A 25,390-nucleotide genomic window follows, 5' to 3' on the forward strand; every position below is an offset into this window, starting at 1 on the left:
TATAAACTTCGAATTCCATAGGGTAGCAGTGGCGGATCCAGAAAATTTTCATAAGGGATGTGGCCACTGACTGCCATAAGAGGAGGGCCGCTCCGGTGATTCCCTAAACAATCAACCAAATTGTTTCAACAAAATGGAGGTCCATGCCCCCTGAAATCCGCCTTTTGGTAGGTCTTAAAACTTTTCGATTTTGTCCCTGTAAGTGAAACAAATTTAGGGGAAATTTGCCCTACATCTTTAGAATAAAACTAAATAATTGAAAATTCAAATGATGAATTAAGGGTAGAATGAAGTATATAACTATCCTCTGTTATCTCTTGATTTGTTGATTATACGTAGAAAAATACGATGATCGTTAATATTTAGCAATAAACAAACGAATTATTAGTAGTTTATTACTAATATAATTATTAATCAATTAAATTGTAGCTAATATATTAATGTTCTGCAAAAAACGCATACTTTCGACTGATTTTTAACTATTTTTGAAAATTTAAGGTAGCTCTATAGGTACCTTAGACTTAAGTGTAATCTTAGGCATTTTCTTAGTTTAAGGGGTTTTATGCATACCACTTAAGTTTTGTGGGCGTGACCTAAAACAACTAAGATTTTACTAAGGAAATACTTAGTGTAAGATTTTTTTATGCATACCACTTAGATAAAAAGGGCGGAGTTTCCTTAACTTAAGTGTTTACTAAGGAAAATCTTAACTTAAGTAGCTTTATGCATACGGGCCCTGTATTTTTGTGATTTTGATATTTTATATAAAATTTGTGAATACATTCAACAAAAACAATTAAAGATCTGCCATTAAAACGCAGTTCTCCAAATAATTCAACAATTTACCTGAGATTTTACCTGTGATTTAATCATGAGAATAACCTGAATTTTACGTTTTTTTGGTGGAAAATGAGTTATCTCGTTGTTTGTTGTCTATCATATTTGTTTTTCGTTTATTGTTTTGAACATACTTTAAATCATACCACATTTTGTTACTTTTTATATTTAAGAAATAAATCATGGCAGCCGTACCATGGGTCGGGCATTTATATTTGATGATTTTATCCTGGGCGAAAGCGAGGGGTAAAATATCACGGTAATGGCTGTGAAAAGACTTTGGCCCATTGTTGGTACATATATGTTTTGTTTCTTCATTAGGCAAAGCCGTCCACATTTCTGGTGGAATTTCAACTCACTGGTTACGTAATTTTCTACTAAGTAGTCGGCAAATTTGTGGCAGTTTTCATTTACAGGAGCATCTGACATTATATCGTCTGCAAAACTGTCCTCAACTTCCTCCGCCGGAAGAAATGGCAATCCAAAATTCTGCGTTATACATTCCCTATTTCAGTTGACTTCTCTTTGTTCTCATTAGCTAAGATTAAATTTTGTGTATTTTTTTGAAACCAGGCCTGTCCAAGATGAAAACGATAACCTTTAACTGTAGATACATTCTAACAAAACAGTTAAAATTAATTTCAGTTTTTTTTTTGTTAATTATAAGTGAATTAGTTTAACAATTTGTTTATAAAAAGTCAAGGATTTATTTTTTATATTTTTTTTTCAATCAATCCACGCAAACGTAGTGAATTTTCAACAGGTAAATTTCGCACAAACGTAATGAATTTTGTCGCACAGACGTGGATTTTTTTCGCGCAAACGTAGGACGAATTCGCGCAAACGTAACGCGCCGATTAAAACCATCATAACTCATGACACTGTTATTATTTGTCGTTATTTGGTTTTTTGCAAACATTATCTCTACCCAGAAAGGCTAAGCATTGCAAAAAATTGGTAATAAATTTTTGTTACTTATACTTATACTTATACTTATACTTAATAGAAATCAAGCTCATACTCCATTTCAGTCACAGTTGGAAGCTACGGGAACATCGTGATCGTCTATACCGTATAGCGGGTTGCACACTTCCCGTAGTAATGGACTTTTGGTATTATGTCAAACAATACTCTTTTGTTTTTTTTCACGATTTACATGATTTTTTAACTTAAAATCGTCCGTATATAATCCGTTTTATTGAATTACGCCCCCATTCAAAATCCTGGATCCGCCCCTGTCATAATTCATTGCTACCTTTAAAGAAGGAAAAGATAAGGTGAATTTCCGTTTTTGTTCATTCCCAACATAATGACATTGAAAATGTATGTTACACCAGAAAGACATTACTTTATTATTATTTCGCACTAGGGCCATTTTGCAAAAAGTCAAATATAACCTCTTTCAACCTTTACTTAAATTCACAGTATAATAGCTTCATGTTTGTACCTTTAAGTTCTAATAATATTATAGCTCGTTTATAGGAAGGTGAACAAACACCTGAAGGAAGCTTAAAACAACAATTTTGACAGATTTTGGCAAATTTTGAGTATTTATCCAAAAACAAATGTATCCGAAAGACATTATCTACCAGTACAAACATATTTTTGGATGTAAACCTAAATATCTTGTTTAAATTCGTTCTGAGTCGATTGTTGCTCAATACAAAATTTTACCACATCATGTAGAACTTTTGTATCATAATACCTGAGAAAATACAAGAAATCGTAATTTAAAGGAAATTCAATGGTCGTATGTTTACCTCTACGTGTCTAATTACATCTCCTTTTAATCATATCAAGGATGTTCGCTACTCTGTTTCAAAATACAAATGAAATAACAAGCTTTTTAAAAGATTTATATAAATTGATAGTATAAATAAAGGAACTAAAAAAGCAGAAAAAATGAAGGGTCCGTGTGCTTGTTTTCGAGATATAAGCCATTGCAAATTTGGCGGGGAATGATTCTCTCTAGATTTTTCATACATTTATCATTGGCACCTTTTTCTTTCAAAAACTGAAAAAATAACAAGGATTTTATAAGATTTTCAAATATGGCTTTTTAAACTTTATGTAATGAAATTATGAAAAGAAAAGTAGGGATTAGCGAGCAAAATATTCATTAGCACTACATGGATAAAACCAGAGTATTCCGAATATCTGACAAAAATTCAAAAAGAAGAGGAGCGAACATCTTTAATTCAAGATTAAAATTACATTTCTTAACAAAGTAAAAATTGAAATAGATATGGGATTAAAACACAACAACACAAGTTCACACAAAATAGACATATTTACCTCTATTATTTTGTAAACGCATTGTTCCGATTGATGTGACAAATATCAGCGAACAAGTTGAAAGTACTTATTTATACACATAGTCTAAATTAAAGGAAGAAGTTGTCCACTGTACCTTTTAAACATATACATCACCTTTTTTTCATTTATAAAATTCTCAACAATGTAAAAAAAAAAAGGTATGCTTGATATGGAATCGCTGCTTTTTTTTTAGATGTTTATTTATTAAAGGATAAATAATGTCTAATTAATGGTTATGATGTCCTGATCGAATTAAACTACATAATAAAAAGAAAGAATATAGGGGATCCATCTATGACACAAGATCAGTATGTGCGCAGCAAAAAGCACAAAAAGCAAAAAAACAGCGCTTTTATTGCTGTTCTTCATCTCATAGTCACAGTGAGTTCTTCAACAAGGAGCCAAAAAACTCTAACCTCACTGCAAGTTTAAGACGGCCCCTAGCACCGGTTTGAGAGAGTTCTTTGAAAACTAACGATCACGTCTAAACTGTGAATTGAAGAACAAAGCCATGGAGTAATATCAATAAATAAATCTTGCAAAGAAATCAAACATGTACTGTAATTTAGCCCGACAATCACACTGTTGCATGCAAGTGCAAAAACAATACAAACATTTAGACAACCAGGGGGCACATGGAGATATATGTTAGATAACTTAACAGGAAATACCGTATGTATAGGGCAAATAATTCGGGTACACTATGTAAGATGTATAAACTCGGGCTCGATCAAAAAGAACATACCCGAAAGTAGTATATATTTAAAACAAAACAGTTCCTACGCATAGGTGTAAATATCAAACCATGTAAAATGCATTTTTGTAGAACACTTCGGACCGGAAATGTAGATGGAATGGCGGATCAGTTTATATAACACGTACATTTGTAAATGTGGTGTGGTGTATGCTCTTATGGTCTTTTAAAGTTATGTCGTATTTATCCTTGAGATAACTTCTCTGATGTGTGCTACATGTAAATCAGTCTTTCAATTTACGGCCATTTTTGTGTGATTTTAACAAGACGCACGCGACCTATTTATGGCTCCCATTGCTTTCTTCCTTAAGTTTTTCACCTTCAAAAATTAAAGGGAAACAGGGTCAATATACCGTTATTTATACATCAGTCCGTACCGGAACTTTGGATACAACAAACCAGCTGGTACTTCATATCTGAGAAACAGGCAATGTATGTCTTCAATTTTAGAATTCGTTAGTGTAGCGATAAGTAAACACAACAGGGGTCCAGTTTACGTGTTATATAGCATTCGTGTGTTAAAAAAGAACCAGTCAGTGTTAGCTCTAATTCTAAAGATTACTGTACTGGTTCAACGGACACATAAATAGCTTGCTAGAAATGCTCATAGTTAACACTAGTTTTCTATTTACTATCCAGCTATGCACATACTACTAATCTGAGACAGTTTATATATCTGAATATAATATTTTGGACTGTTTTCGATTAAGAAGCATTTACATGATATTAAAGTTATTCTTGTCAGAGTTTATTTTAATCCTATGAAATGCTATTGTATTTGAAAAGGGATATATTTGAATAGTCTTGAGATAACTAGTGTATTCAGTAATTATTTATAGTTCTAAAATGCTTTTTTTTTACCTTGTTAACTATATTTTCAGTGTAATTTTTTGTATTTTATTTTGTATTTATAAATTCCAATGTTTATTGAATCCTTACATTACATGGAGATGAAATTGCCCCGTCCCCTCAACATAATCGAAATATGTATCAAACTGGTACCCTGCTGTGACTAGGTGTTATGCCTAAGTATATTCAAAATATACGTGCGTTAACATCAAATAAATAAATAAATAAATAAATAAATAAATAAATAAATAAATAAATAAATAAATAAATAAATAAACGTTTGCAGTCAGTAAATGTTTAATTTTGAATTGGATGGGTGGATGGATGGACGTTTTTTTAACGTCCAATGGCAAATTAAACGCATATTCGGAACGAGATCATGTTAATGTGATATGGATAAGAAGCCTGTCTTGTACTAGACCGACACGCTGAGTCGGATTTTCAACGTGCTACTTTACAAGGTAACAGTCCGCACCAGGAAGACATGTGACGCTACTCGGACATATTTTTCTGACTCTTGACCGAACAGTCTTTGTTCTTATTCCTAAATACCGCGTGCTCAGCGACGGAGCAGTAAATATCAATTGTAAAGTCTTTTATTTGACACGATAGGGGATCAAACCAACGACTTGTCGTAGTCATGGCGAGCACGCGTTACCACGAGACCACAGAGGCGTTGTCATTTTGCATCGGGCACGCTCAAACGAAAAACATTAAAAGCAGGGATGTTTCAATAATAGGAAAAAAAATAAATGACTGTAGCTGTAATAATTCTATTTTTATTTGTTTTCAATTTAGTGGCTCTTTAATGACTATTTATGAAATCTGCATTCCCATCCTTCATTCTTAAGTACGTCTAGATTTCTATATATATTAATAAAAGGAGTTGTCGGTTTTACGTTAATGATATAGCAAGCAAACCACAAAAAAAAAAAAAAAAAAAAGACATCGAGAGGGCAACTATGGATTTTTCGGCTCGCAGTATGTATAAACTACAGTTATTGTAAGATACAATAAAGACATAAGAAAAAATTCGAAATATTAACAAAAATCTAAAACACAAAAAAAGAAAAAAGAAAAGAACAAATAAGTCAATGCGTCAAGTTCCTTTCATGTTACAATACAATTATAAGTCGCCAATTACCACATGTTAATATCATTTTAGATAACTATATATACCACGTGAAAAGTTCTCTCGTTCATTTCATGCCATAGTATAGTGACACTAATTTACTTTCGTTTGACCTTTAAAGGTGTCAGACCACCAATTAAAAATCCCTATCTGTTCAACCAAATTTTGAAATTTTCACAGCTTTCTAAATATTTTACCTTAAGTTTTACTTCGTAGAAACCAGGTATATCCTGAATTGTATATGTATCACCTTTCTACATGCCAATTTTCAACCCATTTTAAAATCTTATAAGAAAAATCTGATCTTGGAAACACAGGTACTACCACAATAACTACTGGTTTTCTGGGAATCTTAAATTAGTGTACTATGGAGCGCATTAATCCTGAAATTTTAATGCAAACTCATAGACGAGTAAATTTTGGCTCAAAATGATCTAAATATATTTCTCTTTCATCAAAAGTTTCATTTCTGCAAATTTGTTGGTTAGTTTAAGTAAACAAGGACATCAAAAGCACTATTTTGTGTCAGAGTAGGGCTTCTTTTACACACGTTCTAAATTTGAGGGAGCAATTGGTGGTCTGACACCTAAAGAGCAAAAAAAGTTGTTCAGAAATCTTTTGTTTTGCTTTGTTCTTAATCAATTTTTTCACCAAGTGTCAGAAATGGGACTATTAATTGATCAAAAGTGCAATTATGGTCATTAAACTGTTTTTATTTGCTATCAGTCAATAACATTTAAGGTAGAAAACTTTCATTTGAGACAATAAATGGGATTGTGGTGAGTTTATGCAGTGTTTACATTAGGCTATGTTATCTGCCAAATACATGGTATGACGCAATGATATAAGGGGTAAAAATTAAATAATTTCATTAAATATTCATGATGACACTTTTTTTTTGGATAGTAAACAACCTATGTTTTAATGTTTGATACATAAAAACAACTTACTGTGCATTCATAATAATTTAGGACAATTTTTAATATGAAAGCATATTGTCAGGGTGGGAAAAGCTAAAAATAGCACAAATTCAGGTTTAAGGCTCTAAATTTGCAATATGTTACTTTTTGCCAAAAAAAGATTGAAATGTGGCTACTATCATTACAAATGATCAGTTAAAACAAAAAAATCAATTGTTTTCTGATTTTGGGGTTTCACCGCTTTTCGCTTTAAAGAGCAAAAAAAGTTGTTAAGAAATCTTTTGTTTTGCTTTATTCTTAATTCTTGGTCAATTTGTAGTAAAAAAAATCCTATCTGAGCAAAATGCGACTTATATTACAAAATTCACAGCTCAATTTAAACTGACTGTAATGTATGACTTTAATAAAAAATACTTGAAAAATTTCATTTTAGACAACAGGAACATAAATTTTCAATATAAATATTAGTTTTGGTTGATTTTTCCTTGTTTGTCCTATTGCTTTTAAGACTTTCCATAATTTTTACAATGAGTTTAGTAAAAAATCCAAGGTATTGAAGAGTCAAGTAATATTGACCCCCCTTTTTTTCACCAGGTGTCAGAAATGGGGCTATTAAATGATCAAACGTGCAATTATGGTCATTAAACTGTTTTTATTTACTATCAGTCAATACCATTTAAGGTAGAAAACTTTCATTTGAGACAATAAATGGGATTGTGGTGAGTTTATGCAGTGTTTACATTAGGCTATGTTATCTGCCAAATACATGGTATGACGCAATGATATAAGGGGTAAAAATCAAATAATTTCATTAAATATTCATGACGACACTTTTTTTTTTGGATAGTAAACAACCTATGTTTTAATGTTTAATACCATAAAAACAACTTAATGTGCATTCAAAATAATTTAGGACAATTTTTTATATGAAAGCATATTGTCAGGGTGGGAAAAGCTACAAATAGCACAAATTCAGATTTAAGGCTCTAAATTTGCAATATGTGACTTTTTGCCAAAAAAAAGATTGAAATGTGGCTACTATCATTTGAAATGATCAGTTAAAGCAAAAAAATCAATTGTTTTCTGATTTTTGGGTTGCACCGCTTTTCGCTTTAAAGGTGTCAGACCACCAATTAAAAATCCCTATCTGTTCAACCAAATTTAGAAATTTTCACAGCTTTCTAAATATTTTACCTTTAAGTTTAATTTCATAGAAACCAGGTATATCCTGAATTGTACATGTGTCACCTTTCTACATGCCAATTTTCAACCCATGTTTAAAATCTTATAAGAAAAATCTGATCTTGGAAACACAGGTACTACCAAAATAACTACTGGTTTTCTGGGAATCTTAAATTAGTGTACTATGGAGCGCATTAATCCTGAATTTATAATGCAAACTCATAGACGAGTAAATTTTGGCTCAAAGTGATCTAAATATATTTCTCTTTCATCAAAAGTTTCATTTCTGCAAATTTGTTGGTTAGTTTAAAATAACAAGGACATCAAAAGCACTATTTTGTGTCAGAGTAGGACTACTTTTACATACGTTCTAAATTTGAGGGAGTAATTGGTGGTCTGACACCTAAAGAGCAAAAAAAGTTGTTCAGAAATCTTTTGTTTTGCTTTATTCAGAATCATTAGTCAATTTGTAGTAAAAAAATCCTATCTGAGCAAAATGCGACTTATATTACAAAATTCACCGCTCAATTTAAACTGACTGTAATGTATGACTTTAATAGAAAATACTTGAAAATTTCATTTTAGAATACAGGAACATAAATATTGACCCCCCTTTTTTTCACCAGGTGTCAGAAATAGGGCTATTAATTGATCAAAAGTGCAATTATGGTCATTAAACTGTTTTTATTTACTATCAGTCGATAACATTTAAGGTAGAAAACTTTCATTTGAGACAATAAATGGGATTGTGGTGAGTTTATGCAGTGTTTACATTAGGCTATGTTATCTGCCAAAAACATGGTATGACGCAATGATATAAGGGGTAAAAATCAAATAATTTCATTGAATATTCATGACGACATTTTTTTTTGGATATTAAACAACCTATGTTTTAATGTTTAATACCATAAAAACAACTTAATGTGCATTCAAAATAATTTAGGACAATTTTTATATGAAAGCATATTGTCAGAGTGGGAAAAGCTAAAAATAGCACAAATTCAGATTTAAGGCTCTAAATTTGCAATATGTGACTTTTTGCCAAAAAAAAAAGAATGAAATGTGGCTACTATCATTTGAAATGATCAGTTAAAGCAAAAAAATCAATTGTTTTCTGATTTTGGGGTTTCACCGCTTTTCGCTTTAAAGGTGTCAGACCACCAATTAAAAATCCCTATCTGTTCAACCAAATTTTGAAATTTTCACAGCTTTCTTAATATTTTACCTTTAAGTTTAACTTCATAGAAACCAGGTATATCCTGAATTGTACATGTATCACCTTTCTACATGCCAATTTTCAACCCATGTTTAAAATCTTATAAGAAAAATCTGATCTTGGAAACACAGGTACTACCAAAATAACTACTGGTTTTCTGGGAATCTTAAATTAGTGTACTATGGAGCGCATTAATCCTGAATTTATAATGCAAACTCATAGACGAGTAAATTTTGGCTCAAAGTGATCTAAATATATTTCTCTTTCATCAAAAGTTTCATTTCTGCAAATTTGTTGGTTAGTTTAAAATAACAAGGACATCAAAAGCACTATTTTGTGTCAGAGTAGGACTACTTTTACATACGTTCTAAATTTGAGGGAGTAATTGGTGGTCTGACACCTAAAAATCCCTATCTGTTCAACCAAATTTTGAAATTTTCACAGCTTTCTAAATATTTTACCTTAAGTTTAACTTCATAGAAACCAGGTATATCCTGAATAGTACATGTATCACCTTTCTACATGCCAATTTTCAACCCATGTTTAAAATCTTATAAGAAAAATCTTATCTTGGAAACACAGGTTCTACCAAAATAACTACTGGTTTTCTGGAAATCTTAAATTAGTGTACTATGGAGCGCATTAATCCTGAATTTTTAATGCAAACTCATAGACGAGTAAATTTTGGCTCAAAATGATCTAAATATATTTCTCTTTCATCAAAAGTTTCATTTCTTCAAATTTGTTGGTAAGTTTAAGGAAACAAGGACATCAAAAGCACTATTTTGTGTCAGAGTAGGACTACTTTTACATACGTTCTAAATTTGAGGGAGTAATTGGTGGTCTGACACCTAAAGAGCGAAAAAATCTGTTCGGAAATCTTTTGTTTTGCTTTATTCTTAATCCTTGGTCAATTTGTAGTAAAAAAAATCCTATCTGAGCAAAATGCGACTTATATTACAAAATTCACAGCTCAATTTAAACTGACTGTAATGTATGACTTTAATAGGAAATACTTGAAAATTTCATTTTAGACTACAGGAACATTAACATATCAAGATCAGTTTTGGTTGATTTTTCCTTGTTTGTCCTTTTGTTTTAAAGACTTTCCACTATTTTTACAAAGAGTTTAGTAAAAAAACTAAGGTATTGAAAAGTCAAGGAATATTGACCCCCCTTTTTTTCACCAGGTGTCAGAAATGGGACTATTAATTGATCAAAAGTGCAATTATGGTCATTAAACTGTTTTTATTTACTATCAGTCAATACCATTTAAGGTAGAAAACTTTCATTTGAGACAATAATGGGATTGTGGTGAGTTTATGCAGTGTTTACATTAGGCTATGTTATCTGCCAAATACATGGTATGACGCAATGATATAAGGGGTAAAAATCAAATAATTTCATTAAATATTCATGACGACACTTTTTTTTTAAAGTGAACAACCTATGTTTTAATGTTTAATACCATAAAAACAACTTACTGTGCATTCATAAAAATTGAGGACAATGTTTTATATGAAAGCATATTGTCAGGGTGGGAAAAGCTAAAAATAGCACAAATTCAGGTTTAAGGCTCTAAATTTGCAATATGTGACTTTTAGCCAAAAAAAAAGATTGAGATGTGGCTACTATCATTACAAATGATCAGTTAAGACAAAAAAATCAATTGTTTTCTGATTTTGGGGTTTCACCGCTTTTCGCTTTAAAGGTGTCAGACCACCAATTAAAAATCCCTATCTGTTCAACCAAATTTTGAAATTTTCACAGCTTTCTAAATATTTTACCTTAAGTTTAACTTCATAGAAACCAGGTATATCCTGAATTGTACATGTATCACCTTTCTACATGCCAATTTTCAACCCATGTTTAAAATCTTATAAGAAAAATCTTATCTTGGAAACACAGGTACTACCAAAATAACTACTGGTTTTCTGGGAATCTTAAATTAGTGTACTATGGAGCGCATTAATCCTGAATTTTTAATGCAAAATCATAGACGAGTAAATTTTGGCTCAAAATGATCTAAATATATTTCTCTTTCATCAAAAGTTTCATTTCTGCAAATTTGTTGGTTAGTTTAAAATAACAAGGACATCAAAAGCACTATTTTGTGTCAGAGTAGGACTACTTTTACATACGTTCTAAATTTGAGGGAGTAATTGGTGGTCTGACACCTAAAGAGGCAGGATTAGTTGCTGCAGATTTTAAACTTATGATAACAATATAGCGAAATAAAATATTCCTTAAAGATGAATTTAAACAGAAATCACAGCTTATTAGTGTGGTGTACCGGAAACGAAGGTAACAACCTGTCTGGGAAGTTATAAAATACAAAATGTTTGTATTAAATACACCTTGAGGGCGTTAGCCCAAATGGGTCTACTAATTTGCACCAAGATATTATTGTAAATGCATAATGCCGTAGTTTTCAATAATTTAGGAGGGGGTCTTTCAGCGATTTGATCATAAGCTATTAAAATAGAATAGAATAGAATATTTTTATTTTCCTAATCATAGGGCTCATTACAAGCATATCAATAAAGTTGCAAATACAGACATTACAATATATAATTTTGATTATTGAAATGCACGATAAATGCAGGGTACCCAGTTTCATTTAACGACATCTTGGTCTACATAAAGATACAATTTTGCTAGATAAATAGAATACAAAAACACATCACTTTATATAATTCAATCCAGAATAATTGAAAATTATCAAATGGGTATTTCTTTAACATGATAACCCAAAGCCGAATAATGTATATATGCATTACATGCTTGCACTCTTTGGATTAACGTGTCAGGTAGAAGGTAGGGTAGAAAGTTACAATAAAGAATTCAAGGACAAAAGGTCACAATATGGTTTTGGGATAGTTTTTTTTAAGTTTTCTTTTGGCAAAGATTTGAAAAAAAGTATAAATTTTGAAATATTGTATACATTTGAAGTAAACACCGAGAATTACCAGCATACATTTTTGATAGAAAAACATGCCATCAAATAGACTTCAGAATTGACTAGCTCCATGACCAAGGAATATATATATATCCTTTTTATGGTTCAAATTAATTTCACCCCAGTTCAACAATGCGAAGGAACATTTGCCTGAACTGTGAAATGAAATGATTTAAAACAAATGTAAACATATTCACATCTGTCTTATGAATTTTATTACTTTCAAGTCTAACCTGGAATATGGTCTGTGTAAAAACAAGTATACCGCTGTAATAAAAGTACTAGACTATGTCATGTATGTATACATGGAAATATATGGTACTTCCTACGGAATTTTGTTTTTTTAGTTAAACATGTCATTATCGTATTTTTTTTTAAATACTACTCAAATTGCGGTTTTGCGATAGGTACGTGTAGTTTTAACTATGTCGTCTGTAGTGTTTAGAAAGAAGCTATCATAAAATGTGTTAGAACCTTAAACTATACGGAGCTATGATACCACGACAAGTGTACGTATGGTGTAATTGTAAAATAGCCAAGACAGAAAATATCAAATAACGCCAAAATTATTATAGGAAGAAGTTAAGAAGAATTATTTATTATAGTGCAACCTGAATAAACAAATAAATACGTTTTTATAATACAAAATAATAATCCAGTCAAATAGGCTTATGATGCACTTTCTAATAATAATAGTCTATTCTGGATCATGAAAATTATTTTTGAAATCAAAATATAAATTTGTTACTAAAATGAAAGAAAAGGTAAACGCCTTTATAAACAGATGCTATAAGATATATGCTCGGTACTGAACTTAAAATTAAGTTATATTGTTTTAATGAAAAGCTCTATGAGGTCTGGATGGGGGTCCTTCCTTTCTGTATTCTTCATTTCTTTTGGCCATCTTGCAAGGTCCTTTAATTTCATTTTCAGATAGTATGGTGGCCTGTCACTCGAAACCCTACTATATGTGGGGTTTCGAGTGACAGGCCACCATACTATCTGAAAATGAAATTAAAGGACCTTGCAAGATGTCTCTTCTTTTTGTCTTTTTAAATGTACTGTATGATTTCTGCTTCATATGAGTGCAAAAACAAGTCAACCATTTGGTGTGCACAATTTGCACGCATATGAGGTAAGACTGTTGAAATATGTGACTAGCCATGTGATTTCCAAGATTATTGTGGTATCTTGTCTTATCCATGTATGCAGGAAATAGTATTTCCACTTCAAATGATAGCATTTTTGTACTTGCCAGCAAAAGATAAAACCAAAGTAAATTGTTATACCTTCTTCAAAAATACTTTGAGACGACAATCAAACATCATTTAATTGATTAATAAAGCATCAAGACATTTAATTCAGTATAGAAATAAATTTGTATGTAAACAGAATTTGACATAAACGCCGTTTTTCTCACAATGCAGATATATCTCCATAAGCCTGGAAAAGTCATGGCGGGTCACATATCAGTCTACCAAACTTCTATGCGTAGAAACTATTTTGTTTTAGATATGTACTACTTTCCAGTATGTTCTTTTTACCGGGCCAGATTTGGTGGTGTTACATCTTATAAAGTCTATCCAAAATTTTCTACTCAAGCCGGTGCTAGGGGCCGTCTTAAACTTGCAGTGAGGTGAGAGTATTTTGGCTCCTTGTTGAAGGCTGCACTGTGACTTTGAGATGAAGAACAGCTATAAAATCGCTGTTTCTTTGCTTTTTGTGTGTTTGATTTTTGCTGTGCATGTACTGATTTTGTGTCATGAATGGATACCCCATATCCTTTATTTTTCTATTAAACAAAACGTTTCATTTTCACAATGACAACAAATAACCAGGTGAAACTAATGTTTTAATACTCTGCCACCTTCGTCAGGATCAATACTGATAGATAATCAATCGATGATTGGTATTTATTAATGAAGGATCTGTCAACGTAATGAAACTACAACAATATGAATCATGATTATGTACACTTAAATATAAACCTCTTTATTTAGAAAGAATTCAAGGTTAATTGATTTATAAAAAGTTTAAATTATTTTGTTTGAACAAGTTTACCTTTTGAGGCATCAACATACCAGTATTTTCATAACTTTAAATGCTGATATTTAAAAACTTATTTTGTTTGTTACTTGGGAATAGGACAGAATCGGTAAAATTACAGACCAGATGACTACATATGGTATCTGAAGATCTAAGACAACGAAAACATGTCGAGACGCCTACACATTGTATCAGTCAACCAAGTCGTGATTGTGACCGTACAACGTATGATAAGTCGATTTCAGTCTTTTTTCCAGTCAATATCGAGAAAAAGTAAACTGGGATAGGAGATGAATTTTAAACAAAATAATGAAGAGATCTAAGATATATCAACTTTCTGTTTTTATTTCCAATGGACCTCGTTTTCTGATTTAGCAATTTGTTGACAGCTCAAATGACACCTCGATAGAGAGTTTACAAGGAAGCTATTGAACCAAGAAATCCAAGTGGTGAAGTTGCCATCATCACTTCGAAACTTTTACGGATGCCATCACGAGTTGGTTGATCCTTATGGAATATCTGTTTCTCAGATGACAACCAATATGTTCCAATCGTTGTAACTACAATCCCGTCGTCTTCTCCTCGAATGTGACCTACCGAATTAGACTTATCACCGGGTTTGTACTTACATGAGCAACCCGACGGGTGGTGCCACATTTGGAGCACGATCTGCTTTCCCTTCCAGATCATCTGTGATCACCCTCGGTTTTTCGTGGGGTTCATGTTGCTCAATCTTTAGTTTTTTATGTTAATAAAAAGTCAAAAATCACACTTCTCGCCATCCTGAAGAGGTCACGGGAAGACTTAACATTTGAGAGAGAGGTGAAATATACCAAAGGGGTTTTCAAACTCATCAGTTGAAAACAAACTGACAATGTCATGACAAAAAACGAAAAACGACGAAAAGACAAACAACAGTACACAAAACACAGCATATTAATGATTTATAAATAGATAAGATTTAAAAAAACTTGAATCCGTGTTAAATTGAATGCGTGCTTTTCTCTGTCGTTTTTTGTAACTGCTGAGGATGTTTATTTAAATATTGAAATACATATTCATTCTATCATACAATTTCTTTAATTCATTACAGACTTTGAATATAAGGAATAACAGTACTGTAGTTTATAAGATGCCGCCGTCAAATCCGAATTGACGGCGACAACTCTTTAACTTCAGTATTGTTATTCCGATTCTAATGAACATGATGAATTACAAAAAGAAAAAATACGAAGAGCTTGTAAAAATATTTAAATTTGAAATAAAAATAAAATTTGATATTGATTCCAGATTTACAAATACGCATTTAATCCGGAATATGTGTGAACGCAAACCAGTATTGTTTTGTCAAATTGTTAATCATATTTATTTTATGTCGTGTGCAAGGGGTGTTATACTCAACATTCTAATTATACCTTAAATACCTAAATGTTAAATGGGTCAAATTGCATTTTATCTATAAATCTAGCAAATCTGTAAACTTTTTGTTTAATCTAAGAAACAATTCAGCAGTGGAGAAACTCGTGATCACTCGAGTATAAAAAATAGCGAAATATAGAAGGGGTTTTAAAAATTATGCATTTGGAAGTCAATACAATTTGATTTTCTCCTAATAACACATTTAGATAAAGAAAGGCAACAGTAGTATACCGCTGTTCGAAATTCATAAACCGATTGAGAAAAAAACAAATCCGGGTTACAAACTAAAACTGAAAGAAACACATCAAATAGAAGAGGAGAACTACGACACAACAGAAACATAACATTAAAATTTAACACACACAGAAACGAACTATAATATAACAATGGCCATTTTCCTGACTTGGTACAGGACATTTTAAGAAAAAAATGGTGGGTTGAACCTGGTTTTGTGGCTAGCCAAACCTCCCGCTATTATGGCAATGTTAAATATAACATTAAAATGACAACATTACATGACAGAACTATAATACAAATAAATGGGAGAACACATAGGACAGAGAAACATACGAATAATAGCTAACAAAAGGTACCAGGGTTTTTAGAAACCATTTTAAATTACTTTTAGTCAAATAGTGTTATATATGACATGAAATAAGTACATTTTGCAAAAATCAATGAATATATTAGGGACGACATCAATGTAGTATAAAAAACTTAATTCACATAGTTTTTTCACTGACCCCTCCCCCTTTTAACTTAATTTGGGAAAAATTGATTGATCAATATGGGCATATGCTCTCAGAGTATACTTTTTGTATCATGGGTCCTGTTTTTCCTCAACAATGTATGTTTTTTTTCTGTTTATTGACTTGGACATCACTTTTAAAAAATATTGGAAAAAAGTTATGTGTATTTTTATTATGCATAAAAAAGGCACTGTTAAATTATAATTTTATAAACACTACAGTCAGCATGGATTCTGCATTTTTCAACTGCCAACTATTGGCATGGGTAAATAGTGGGTTTATGGATTTGATTTATTTTTGTTTCTTTTCTCAAATGAATATAAAACAGTTCCTTGTTTCATATAACGTATATAGCTTTAAACTAAATAGTGGTCCATTGAAATGTATGGTGATGACAGGGCAGTGCATTTGTGCCAACTGTGGAGGGAAAAGCACAATCCCAAATGAATATAGTAAATGTGATATGATCTATGTTGTGTAATTTCTATTCAATGTATGTTGACCACTGTCATATTTTTTTACTATCTCACAAAATTCTATAAAAATTTCAAATTTTTATTTGAATTTATATTTCAGTTTTCATTTTAATAATTAAATAATTAACACAATTTCAAAGGAAATTTTATAGTTTATTTTGAATGCCACCATGCCGTGTGGACCTAAACAATCTGTGTTGATCTGTAAATGGTTTCATATCATTCAAAATTAGCGATCGATAAAGCGTTTGAACGATATAGATACTTTGATTAATTTAGCCCCAATACTTTCGGCTAAAAATTTGCTTTCCGGTACGATTTGATGGATTCCATTTGGTTTAAAAGTCCAAACATATGTAAGGGCCGAACTTGAATCCGTAATTTTCAATCCGAAAATCGATGTCGGATAACAAAACATGCAGCGAGTTTTACCAAAAACCCCCACCCACCCCCAAACTGTTTGAATTAAGTTTTTTATCCGACATCGATCTTTTGATGTCGTCTCTAAGCCCCCTGAAAAGTTATGCAATAGGAAAATGTTTGAATTTGTTCTAGATTTACCTCTGTTTATCATTGACATAAACTCTTTTTGTTTTTAAATGTTAATTTAACAAACGAAACTAAAGGAAGTCTTTGGTCTATGCCTTCATTTATTTTCAAAACAAATCTCTCAAATTTCTTCTTTCGATTAAAAACGTGAGCACATAACAATGGGATAGTGGTAATGATATTTATTTTTCATTTCCTAAGTAAAATATTTTCCTCGTAAACTGGAAACAATTTTGTTCAAGGATAAGGAAACTAAATTATAGCCCCCTTGCTTATTATGTTATATTATACAACTTCAAACATTCATAATTATTTTGTATTAAGTTTAAAAAAAGTGATAATCATTTCATGTCAAAACTATACCTTATCCTGACTTGTGATGAAAAAAATCAACATAACGTTAATTGCATATTCGAGCACACTGGTTCCTGGAAATAGGGTAGTACAAAAACAGGTAATTCTAATCTGAGCAACAGGGCAAATATGCCCTCCTATCTTAATTTCATATAGTTTTTTTTATTATTCAAAAGAAACTTCTAACAAGGGTTCTGCAGTGATCCTAAGTCCTTAAGCTTTCATTTGATACCGAAATTACCCAAATATTTTACTTATTGATAAAGTTACAGCTATGCGTAGGAACTATTTTGTTTAAAATATGTTCTACTTTTTTGTGTTCTTTCTGACCGGCCCGAATAAGTGGTTAACTTGAAAGTGTTTACAATGAAATTCTTCATATAGATATAAGAAGATGTGGTATGAGTGCCAATGATACAACTCTCCATCCAAGTCAAAATTTATAAAAGTAAACCATTATAGGTCAAAGAACTAATTTTTACAAGGACATAACTCTTTTAAAAATAGTTATTTGTCACTCATTTTCAAATAATCCTATACATTGCTGACTTAAATCTTTGAAATAATGTTGATAACAATCTGGCAAGAATTGTACACGTGAGAGCTTTTGCAATGCAATTTGTCATATAATTAATATTTCCAAGGGACATAACTCTTCTGATAATTGTTGATCGTCAATCATTTTTGAATTTGTCTGACACATTGGTGATATAAACCTTTGATATAAGTTTGATGAAAATCTGTCCAGAATTGTACATGTGAGAGCATTTCAATACAATTTTCCATAGAATTAATATTCACAAGTAACATTACTCTTTTAAAAAATAGTTGATCACCACTGATTTTCGAACTTGTCCGAGACATTGCTAATATAAACCTTTGAAAAAGTTTGATAAAAATTTGGCAAGAATTGTACAAGTGACAGCGCTTACATTATTGGACGGACAAGCACACGAACGGATGGATGGACGGAAGCCCTGTATTATTTATGTCTCCCTCAAGGCGGCGCGCGATGAACAATTAATTTCCTCCCAGATTATGACCAAAACCTATGCTACGTGAATATTGAAGCAATGGGGATTTTGTTTGAAAAAAAGAAAAACAAAGTATGGGAATAAAAGAAAACGTAAACATATACATTCGTATTTATATACAGTTGGTATATACAGTTTAATTTTATATTGGAGTTTGTTTGAATTGCAAATACCTTTGAAAATACTAGCTTTGATCACCAGCACTGCGTAAAGTGTACAGTTTCTTAATTGATGATGGCCAGGAAGAAGAAGACGATGTAGCACATTCTAACGCTTCCCTTCCAGATTTCAAATCGAAGTCTTAACCCTTGGCACTCAACGGTATTTCACCCCTACAAATGTCTTTATGTTGATGCTCAAGGCCAAAATTTTCAAAAGTCCAAAACCTAATACAGCTGCCGAAAAGCTAATTTATCAAAAAAAGATGGCGGCTTCCCTTAGTTACCAACAGGTAGATCAGGAAATTTTCACTGGTCGTTCAGATTGATCGAATCAAAATAACTACAGTATAATTATAAGAATTGCCTTATTTAGTAAAATAGCATTTATGAACCCAACTTTATCATACCTTATTGATTAACTGAGACACATCTCAACTTATCCGGAGTCAGGCGGAGTTTCATTAGAAAGAAAAAGTGACGATAGAGATTCTAACAACATCCTTTATGAAATTTTCTAGTTTTTAGTAATCTAACAACATTCAATATAAATAAATTTCCAGTTTACTAAGCATGCAATTGTCTAAGTTGGGTAAAAATAAATATATTTTAAGTAACTGAATACTCTAATAAAAAAAAAAGACAAAGGATCTGGGGTATTCATCCATGACACAAAATCAGTACATGCACAGCTGTGTTTGTTGAAGCATATGCTGTGAATAATGATATGTGAATGTATTTATTTATGCATATAATGCATATTTATCGTATGTTATATACATTATGTATATTTGAATTATTTTGAGGGCCTTAACATATCAGGTTTTAAGACAATTGTTGTATGCTATTAGTACAAATAATTTATCAAGAAATTGTAAAAAAAATTTGCAATCGATTTATATAATTTTATGTAACAAAAACTCTTGTTTTTTATTTACTTTTTTTTACAAAAAGTACAGCAAAAGATCTACAAATGTAATATAATAATAGAAATGGAATGTAAATACTATAAACTCATATTCATGAGTCCCGTTTATATAAGACATGTCTATTGTATAAAATTTTACACATGCTTTGACCAAATGAGATGTAATTATTTTTTGTTGATGAAAATTAAAATAATGTTTTACTTTTTGAAACACTCAATCCATGATGTCGGTTTAAATTCATTCAGTATCCAATAAAATATTTATTGGTTTTGATTTTAGTTTTAAACTTTGGAGATCTATACTTTTTAATTGTTCAATTTTACAAGGTAACGAACCTATATCTATAGTTTTCATCATAACTATGAACAAAAAAGTAAATAGAGTGTATCAAACGTTTTTTGAAAAATAAACAATCGTCCATACCAATTGTAATCCTTTAAATTTCCTCGATGGTAGACACTTTGAAAAAAAAATAAAAAGGTTACAAAATATTCAATTTTGACAACAATACTTTTAAGAAAACAAAACTAAAAATAAAAATGAAAAACAAATAGTAGAAAAAAATCTTAAAAGAAGAAGTACGGCGAAAATCAATTTATATATATATATATAATATGCAGCTTCATAAATATTCCTAAATATGTTAAAATTCCAGGAATAAATAATCCCTAAATTAACATCCATACGCGTTATCACAAACTGTTGGTTATAAGTTCCTAAAATGTTGTCACAGTACTAATCAGCAGAGCAGAAATGAATATTTGTACTGGATGTAGACTGCTGTTTTTGTTCATTGTTGTAGTTGGTTTTATGTCTAGAACTGTTTCATTGGAAATTATACCACTTCTCCTTATTTTCTAATTTTAAGGTATCTTTTGTGATAAAGAAAAACAAGACATAGTAAACTTTGTAATGATCTGCTATTAACATAGAATTTCCTAATGACAAACACATGAAAATAAAGATAAAGACAAACAATGATGAGGGTTCTTATAGAGGGCAGGTACACGACCTTGTGGCTAGACTGAACTCATTAGTGAGTTCTCACCCATTTTTTTTTTATCTTGATCAGTAAAATCATTAAACGTTACATGAACGAAAACAACTCTTTAATATCACACACACAAACATTCAAAGCAATGCAAAAAATACAAATAAAAAATGTAATTAAGGGAAGACAAAAGTACCAAAACTGCTTATGTAATATAAGACCAATTGATTCAAAATTGTTTAACATATCCAAGTGTATTTCAATGTCATACAGTAGCTTGGTAGAAAGTACAGAAAACATGATTTTGTTTGATTGAAAGAGAAAATATGCACGTAATTTCAATGCAGAAACCTAAAACATTTATTTTTGTTTGAAGTATTGCTAAATAACAACAGATGCGTTCAATTTCATATTTAATTTGATTCTAAATGGTCAAAGCTATTACAAATTTAATTGAAATGAGATCATTTACTTGAATCAAATACATACTTATTGATTTAATAATATTCATTCCTGTACCGTATATGCATCGATTTTGAAATGTTATTAAGATATTGAATGTTGATTCCATTCACTGAAATTAGTATTTTCCTGTCTACTTTTGTATATCTTTTAATATTTTACTTACCACATAGGCACTTTAGCTATTTCGGGGTATAGCAGGTTGTTTGTACTTGTATATGAAACTACTTAACTTGCTACTGACAAAATGTCGACTACGTAATATGATACTTCACTTCACAATGTGTCTATTTAACATCCAATAACGGCGATCGTTTGTAAAAACTTTAAAATATCTGATCACGGCGTTTTGCAAAATTTTAATAATATTTCATTTCACAAGTATATAATTTGCAGTAATTATTCTTTTTTGATATAATGAATCCCTAGTGCTCGAAAGAAACCATGCTTAAGGTAGTATGGAGGAATCAAAACAAAGACAACACTGTTCACACTTTCCCAGAATGTAGTTTATATCGTGTTATTTTCAAACAAATGATAAAGGTATCTATCTCGGAACTTTTTTTCATTCTACAGGTTGTCAAAAAAAAAAAAAACAAAAAAAAAAAAAAAAAACACACGTTTTCTAATGATTACATAGGAAAAAAGATTTTCGTCGTACTTCTTCTTTTAAGATTTTTTTCTACTATTTGTTTTTCATTTTTATTTATAGTTTTGTTTTCTTAAAAGTATTGTTGTCAATGTTAGATATTTTGTAAATTGAAAGAAAACTTAATTACAGAGTTTTAAAATTAAAGATCACTCTCGTAAAAAAAACCCAGATCATCGTACTTTCTCTCTGGTTATAATACAAAATCCAAAAATTTGTTTCATTTTTAAAATTATCTGAATCATCTTTCCCTTTAAGTCTAAGGTTAATCAGTCAAAACAAATTATGTTTTTAGAAATAAGTCGTCATAATGGAATTAAATCACATAATTTTCCAAATATAATTGAGAAAGCTTAGAAATCAATTACAACCCTGTCTCAACATTTGCTTATTTTATTAAAAATCTAGACCAATCTTTTTCTTCTATTTTACGATCCAAGATGGTGGAAGATACCGATACTACCTTGACTAATTCCAATAGGCGGCAATGATAAAGAAAACTATTTGCACAATTTTGATATTGATAAATGGCAAACAACAAAAAGTCTGCATATTGTACAACGTGGTGTAATTTACTTGATCGTCTATGTCATGTTATTATAAAATTTGTCCCATTTAAAGGTTCATCAAATCTTCATTCATAGTTCTCACCATCATAGTGATTGATAGTTTAAGTCGTAGGGGACTCAAATATTTTTATTTGAAATTTATTGAGTAGTACTCTGCATGTGCATTCTCCATATATAACAACAATATTAATCATTTTTATTGCACTAATTCTAATATAGTGTTTGTTTCATATCAATTAGTGTAAAAAAGAACTACTTAGATTAACACTTGTTAGGTATTGTTGAAAGGTAAGCACTACTCAGAAAAAAACCAGAATGTTTCTGTTGAAATTTGGAAATTTAAAAATATTAAATATTTGAAAATGTACATATCTTGTATACATCGACAACATGTACTTCCAATTGCTATGTAAATAAACATAATCTCGAAACAATTACTTCATTGGCCTTTAGAGTTGAACAAGGAACAAAAGGAATGGTTGATAAAGATATATTATTAAATCGCGTTTCAAATATCAAGTAAGGAAACACTATCCCTTCTTCAACTTATTGAAAAAAGATACAGCCTTTTTTGGGCGATGGGATTTTGTTTTGATTTATATAAATACACTTTTTTAGTCAAACAATTGTATTGCAATAATTTTATTGTCGTCCTGCAAAAATCATGATCAACAAGTTTAATATCAAATCAGCAGCTATTTATTCTTGGTCTTTCTGATGTCAAATTATTTGTCTTTTGTTAAAGGTACCGACACAACAAAAATGTTACAGATTTTTGTTTCACTTGTATATTGTTTTTTCTAACCGTTAGAAGTGCTTTGTTTTAAGTTTATATTATAAAAATAAAATCATATTATCACCCATCATCTACTAGTCTTCAAAGAATTAATCTATAGCTCAAATCTGGGAAATATGACAAACGTCAATCTTTTGATTCACCTCTTCTCTGTTTCTTATTCACCGGAAATAACATTTCACATTTAAACTATTTTTATGTTTCACTTAGGTTGTGAAGAACGTCTTCATAGATTTCTATAGCAACTATTATATATTCTATATTAATGGGGTTTTATTCTCTAGAGTCGAATTCTGGGGATTCAATAATTTTCGTTGGTAACCTTTTTTTCTAGGATCGAGAACAAATTGTATTTTCATACATATTTGTGATCTAGGTTTGGTAACTTTTATAAATTTACTGTTTTCAAAAGTATGAATTATTCGAAATACTAAGGATTTTCTTATCCCAGGCATAGATTACCTTATCCGTATTTGGCACAACTTTTTGGAATTTTGGGCCATCAATGCTCTTATACTTGTTTGGCTTTCTAACTATTTTGATCCGAGCGTCACTGATGAGTCTTATGTAGATGAAACGCGCGTCTGGCGTATCAAATTATAAGCCTGGTACCTTTGATAACTATTTACACCACTGGGTCGATGCCACTGCTGGTGGACGTTTCGTCCCCGAGGATATCACCAGCCCAGGAGTCAGCACTTCGGTGTTGACATGAATATCAATTATATGGTCATTTTTATAAATTTACCGTTTTCAAAAGTATGAATTATTCGAAATACTAAGGATTTTCACATCCCATGCATAGATTACCTTATCCGTATTTGGCAATTTTTTTTTGGAACTTTGGGTCATCAATGCTCTTCAAATTTATACTTGTTTGGCTTTCTAACTATTTCGATCTGAGCGTCACTGATGAGTCTTATGTAGACGAAACGCGCGTCTGGCGAATCAAATCATAAGCCTGGTACCTTTGATAACTACTTGCCCTTTATTTTAACTGAAATTTCAGATAATATTTAATTAGAAAAAAAACTTGTTTTTTTTGTTACCCGTCTCGTCACAATACATGGTACTGTAAAATCTTCTTAATAATATCAATTATATAATATTAATTATAATTAAACGTTATAACAGTCTGAACGTGTGGCATACTAAACGATTAATTTTGAGCTAGAATCACTTAAATTTGTAATACTTCATTTCTGTAGGCCAAAAAAGGTTATAAGCTTGTTTCATCATACAGAAATTTTATATTCATCATGCATTTAATTCATGGTTTACCTCTATCAATAAATTGAACGAAACGAAGAAACCTACGAGAAAATTGGTACCCCATGAATAAAAAATAAAGTCATAGTCTGTTATAAAATAAGTTGATATGAACTACTTTTTTGTATTGAATTATTGACATGTCTTTCCAATATTTACTTAATTTTAATAGCGGGTTAAAAACTAGTTTCGAATAGTGCAGTAAACACTTACTAACTGCAATTTACCAGAAGTAATAAAAAGAAGACAAACAAAAAAGTTAAACCTTTGGGTAAAACGAAAACCAATATGAAATATTCTTTTTGTTTTATAGTAGATCCATAAGATTTCTTTTTTATTATTGATTTAATATTTATTGAGATTTTATAAACATGTTTTGTATAGTCTCAATTGCAGTGCACCATAAGTATCTGCTATAAATAACCAGACGTAATTTTAAGTAGTGAAATAAAAAAATCAGCCGAATTGTCTTGGGTTCTGATGATCAGCCATGTACAATTTTAATATCAAAGTAAAATTAGGTCACCGGTAACCATTTATGATTTACGACGACATAGTTACGTGGATACATTTCATCATTTGGAAGCTGAGAATGGAAATGGAGAATGAGTCAAAGAGACAACAACCCGACAAAAGAACAGAAAACAGCCAAAGGCCTCCAATTTTCTACAGATTAAATCTTGATTTTTTACAGAGAAGATATAAATATCTTAATATTAGCAGATGTTAATCTTAATATCTGTCACGTGATTGTTGGTTGTATCTTAACGAAACT

At 30.8% G+C, this 25,390-nt stretch overlaps 1 protein-coding gene across 4 annotated transcripts in view; it reads right to left on the reverse strand.

Annotated features, from left to right (window-relative positions):
- Positions 1-25,390, reverse strand: part of LOC127719662 (beta-1,3-galactosyltransferase 5-like) — a 115,538-nt gene that overhangs the window by 33,926 nt on the left and 56,222 nt on the right. Inside the window, exon 1 of one of the 4 annotated variants that reach the window (XM_052225892.1) lies at positions 21,499-21,974. The exons of 2 other annotated variants lie outside the window; for them this stretch is intronic. The gene's annotated coding sequence lies outside the window, so the exon portion shown is untranslated. Of the gene's footprint in view, positions 1-18,965; positions 19,193-21,498; positions 21,975-25,390 lie in introns of those variants that run through there. One more of the 4 variants, XM_052225894.1, reaches the window with a different exon arrangement.

This window comes from Mytilus californianus, unplaced genomic scaffold (genome assembly GCF_021869535.1).
Source record: "Mytilus californianus isolate M0D057914Y unplaced genomic scaffold, xbMytCali1.0.p SCAF_11, whole genome shotgun sequence".
Classification (NCBI taxonomy): Eukaryota; Metazoa; Mollusca; class Bivalvia; order Mytilida; family Mytilidae; genus Mytilus; species Mytilus californianus.